This window comes from Schistocerca gregaria, unplaced genomic scaffold (assembly GCF_023897955.1).
Source record: "Schistocerca gregaria isolate iqSchGreg1 unplaced genomic scaffold, iqSchGreg1.2 ptg001303l, whole genome shotgun sequence".
NCBI classification, from domain to species: Eukaryota; Metazoa; Arthropoda; class Insecta; order Orthoptera; family Acrididae; genus Schistocerca; species Schistocerca gregaria.
In genome coordinates this window covers 40,001-45,000 of record NW_026062614.1, presented here as the reverse complement: position 1 = coordinate 45,000, position 5,000 = coordinate 40,001, and the positions used below count along the sequence as shown (strand labels likewise).

The 5,000-nt window shown below is 52.5% G+C and overlaps 1 non-coding gene across 1 annotated transcript in view; it reads left to right on the top strand.

The window, feature by feature from the left end:
* Positions 1–3,538: 3,538 nt before the first annotated feature.
* Positions 3,539–5,000, top strand: part of LOC126330522 (small subunit ribosomal RNA) — a 1,893-nt gene continuing 431 nt past the window's right edge. The window contains exon 1 of the ribosomal RNA XR_007562969.1: positions 3,539–5,000. This exon is cut by the window's right edge and continues 431 nt beyond it. This is a non-coding gene — a ribosomal RNA (small subunit ribosomal RNA).

Sequence of the window (5,000 nt, the reverse complement as noted above, 5' to 3'; positions counted from 1 at the left end):
ACAACGTGAATCGCACGTCAGCCACACACTCGAACATGCACCACTCTCGGCCTGCAACGGAGACACACAATACGTAAACATCTGGAATGCGACAATGTCGAGTGCATCCTCTCTGCCACATTGCACCGTCGACACTATGATAACCAGAGCAGTAGGTCCACCTATAAAAGCACAATACCCCACTCCTCCGACAACTACCATTGCTCAGATAAACCAACACCACCAACACACATCCTACACAGAGGGGCACCAAATATCACCCCCCCGCCCTCGTGTTATACCACATGAAAAATTGCAGAAGTGAGAGACACAGACCCGCCAGCCTCTTGCTACAAGCATCGAACCGACGTGACATATCTGACGGTGACTCAGGCATCCGCGTACTGCCACAACTATCCACCCCCCCCCCCCCCCACTCTCTCTGCCCCCTTCCCACACAATACCGAATTTAACCAACTTTATCGCTTAACCTAACTGTGGCTGTACCAGATTATCGCTTAACCTAACTGTGGCTGTACCAGATTATCGCTTAACCTAACTGTGGCTGTACCAGATTATCGCTTAACCTAACTGTGGCTGTACCAGATTATCGCTTAACCTAACTGTGGCTGTACCAGATTATCGCTTAACCTAACTGTGGCTGTACCAGATTATCGCTTAACCTAACTGTGGCTGTACCAGATTATCGCTTAACCTAACTGTGGCTGTACCAGATTATCGCTTAACCTAACTGTGGCTGTACCAGATTATCGCTTAACCTAACTGTGGCTGTACCAGATTATCGCTTAACCTAACTGTGGCTGTACCAGATTATCGCTTAACCTAACTGTGGCTGTACCAGATTATCGCTTAACCTAACTGTGGCTGTACCAGATTATCGCTTAACCTAACTGTGGCTGTACCAGATTATCGCTTAACCTAACTGTGGCTGTACCAGATTATCGCTTAACCTAACTGTGGCTGTACCAGATTATCGCTTAACCTAACTGTGGCTGTACCAGATTATCGCTTAACCTAACTGTGGCTGTACCAGATTATCGCTTAACCTAACTGTGGTTGTACCAGATTATCCCTTAACCTAACTCAATTTGTCCCTTAACCTAACTCAATTTGTCCCTTAACCTAACTCAATTTGTCCCTTAACCTAACTCAATTTGTCCCTTAACCTAACTCAATTTGTCCCTTAACCTAACTCAATTTGTCCCTTAACCTAACTCAATTTGTCCCTTAACCTAACTCAATTTGTCCCTTAACCTAACTCAATTTGTCCCTTAACCTAACTCAATTTGTCCCTTAACCTAACTCAATTTGTCCCTTAACCTAACTCAATTTGTCCCTTAACCTAACCCACGTTGTCCCTTAACCTAACCCACGTTGTCCCTTAACCTAACCCACGTTGTCCCTTAACCTAACCCACGTTGTCCCTTAACCTAACCCACGTTGTCCCTTAACCTAACCCACGTTGTCCCTTAACCTAACCCACGTTGTCCCTTAACCTAACCCACGTTGTCCCTTAACCTAACCCACGTTGTCCCTTAACCTAACCCACGTTGTCCCTTAACCTAACCCACGTTGTCCCTTAACCTAACCCACGTTGTCCCTTAACCTAACCCACGTTGTCCCTTAACCTAACCCACGTTGTCCCTTAACCTAACCCACGTTGTCCCTTAACCTAACCCACGTTGTCCCTTAACCTAACCCACGTTGTCCCTTAACCTAACCCACGTTGTCCCTTTGCCTAACATAGTTCACTGCTCGGAATCTCTGGTGTCGTTGTTATCCTCATGTAGATGTCTTGCGAGTGTTGCTTACTTTCCACATATTCCCGCTATCCACTGTCAATTGTACTGCAATAGGACTATATCGCCCCCCCCCCCCCCTCTGCCCCTCTCTTTGTGTCTCCGTCCTCTCAAGCTGGTCGGTCTGGCGTTTGAGTGTTAAATGAGCCTCGCAGCTGTTCAGTTGCGTTCAGATGTCGACGCCCTCAGTGTACGTCGTGGTATGGTCTGTGTCCATTGTCCGCTGATGTCGTACGCGTAACCCACACGCTGTACCGATCATCGGTAGTTACGTACAGAGTGAAGTAGTGTGATACGTGTGACCGTACGCTGGCTGTGCCCAACGGTGTCGAATCTCAATTTCCATATGTTGTGCTCGATGCTACTTGTCTCGTCTCCCAATAACAGCTAGGTTGCACTGTGGTACGCCGTAGAGGCGTGTGGGAGGAACGTACGAACGCATTGTATGTCACCCTGGGTCGCTGGGGGTGGTGGTGCGGTGAGTCAGGTCAGGTCAGCGTGAGCCGTGTGATGTAGTGACGCGTGTATTCCGACTTTGTCGTATTGCCTCACACAAAGTGCTACCCTGGTGGACCGCGTTCCATATCTGGGACATGCCGCAGATGCCGGTTGACAGTGGATCGCGGAAGGGACATCGCATACGTGCGCGGGCCACCTTCCACGTGTTCTCTTCTGCACATGTCGCAGTGTGTATGTGGTCTGATGTAGCGTGTCGTGACACATGACATCCTGGCATGCAAGAATTGTTGAATTCGCAAATGTAGGTGGACATCTACGTTTACTGCCCAAGATACGCAAATGAACTGGAAATCCGTTGTTGAGCGGTTGTTCACGCTGGAGGTGAATCTGTGATGGCGACGATCGGTACAGCTATTAACCGGTTGTTTCAGCGGTACCCGCCACATCCACACACGTGACTAGGCCCATGTGGGTATGAAGCGATACGCGGCGGTGGCTTGGTGGGACTGTTCCCGGCCGGTGAAGGGGGGCCGCCCGGCGTGTTGGCCGCGCGCTGCGTGGGCGCACGCGCAACAGGCGGCTGGTGGGGGGCGCCGAGTGGCAGGAGCGCCAGCCGACGGGCTCGGCAGGCGGCGCAGCTACGCTGCGGCGCACCCTGCACGCGGCGCCTGGCGGCCAAAGTTGGTTCAGCCGAGCCCGGTGCGAAGCGCGGTGGACATCTGCAGTGTGCTGGTCTGATTGAGGACTGTGTGCGTTGAGGATGCGCCGCCGCCTGGCACTCGGCGCCGCGACGCCGTCTGCTGCTCGGTCGCCCCAGCGGTTCTCGCAGGTGGTTTGTATCGCAGTTGTGCGGACGTGTTGGCGCGTGCGCTGTGCTGGGAGAGTTCGCTTCTGCACCCAAGTGGGGCTTTGCCCTTGTGTGGCGCTGGCGTTGGAGCTGCCGGTCACCATAGGTGGCGCGTGTTGTCTCCCGCCGGCAATGCCACGACAGCACGCTCCCGGGCCTCTGTCGGCAGCGGCAAGCTCAGTTGGGAGCAAGGGTGTTCGCACTAAAACCGTCTACTCGCCTAACTCCGGGCGATTGCGCCTCTCTCGAAACCGACCAAGTACCTAGGACGGCGCTGCGCGCCGCCGGGACCTGAGAGGGTTTCGAGGTGTATCGTGCAGGGGAGCTCGGCCTCCTCCTGTTTGCAGAATAATTGAGCGGACGCTTGCGTGTTCGCGCGGGCCCCCGGGACACACTCCCGGGCGGCCGGCTGCTCAGCTCTAGTTGACGCAGCTCCCTGGTTGATCCTGCCAGTAGTCATATGCTTGTCTCAAAGATTAAGCCATGCATGTCTCAGTACAAGCCGCATTAAGGTGAAACCGCGAATGGCTCATTAAATCAGTTATGGTTCCTTAGATCGTACCCACGTTACTTGGATAACTGTGGTAATTCTAGAGCTAATACATGCAAACAGAGTCCCGACCAGAGATGGAAGGGACGCTTTTATTAGATCAAAACCAATCGGATTGGCTTGTCTGGTCCGTTTGCCTTGGTGACTCTGAATAACTTTGGGCTGATCGCACGGTCCTCGTACCGGCGACGCATCTTTCAAATGTCTGCCTTATCAACTGTCGATGGTAGGTTCTGCGCCTACCATGGTTGTAACGGGTAACGGGGAATCAGGGTTCGATTCCGGAGAGGGAGCCTGAGAAACGGCTACCACATCCAAGGAAGGCAGCAGGCGCGCAAATTACCCACTCCCGGCACGGGGAGGTAGTGACGAAAAATAACGATACGGGACTCATCCGAGGCCCCGTAATCGGAATGAGTACACTTTAAATCCTTTAACGAGTATCTATTGGAGGGCAAGTCTGGTGCCAGCAGCCGCGGTAATTCCAGCTCCAATAGCGTATATTAAAGTTGTTGCGGTTAAAAAGCTCGTAGTTGGATTTGTGTCCCACGCTGTTGGTTCACCGCCCGTCGGTGTTTAACTGGCATGTATCGTGGGACGTCCTGCCGGTGGGGCGAGCCGAAGGGGTGCTTTCGCGTCCCGAGGCGGACCCCGTTTAAATCCTACCAGGGTGCTCTTTGTTGAGTGTCTCGGTGGGCCGGCACGTTTACTTTGAACAAATTAGAGTGCTTAAAGCAGGCAAGCCCGCCTGAATACTGTGTGCATGGAATAATGGAATAGGACCTCGGTTCTATTTTGTTGGTTTTCGGAACCCGAGGTAATGATTAATAGGGACAGGCGGGGGCATTCGTATTGCGACGTTGGAGGTGAAATTCTTGGATCGTCGCAAGACGAACAGAAGCGAAAGCATTTGCCAAGTATGTTTTCATTAATCAAGAACGAAAGTTAGAGGTTCGAAGGCGATCAGATACCGCCCTAGTTCTAACCATAAACGATGCCAGCCAGCGATCCGCCGCAGTTCCTCCGATGACTCGGCGGGCAGCCTCCGGGAAACCAAAGCTTTTGGGTTCCGGGGGAAGTATGGTTGCAAAGCTGAAACTTAAAGGAATTGACGGAAGGGCACCACCAGGAGTGGAGCCTGCGGCTTAATTTGACTCAACACGGGAAACCTCACCAGGCCCGGACACCGGAAGGATTGACAGATTGATAGCTCTTTCTTGATTCGGTGGGTGGTGGTGCATGGCCGTTCTTAGTTGGTGGAGCGATTTGTCTGGTTAATTCCGATAACGAACGAGACTCTAGCCTGCTAACTAGTCGCGTGACATCCTTCGTGCTGTCAGCGATT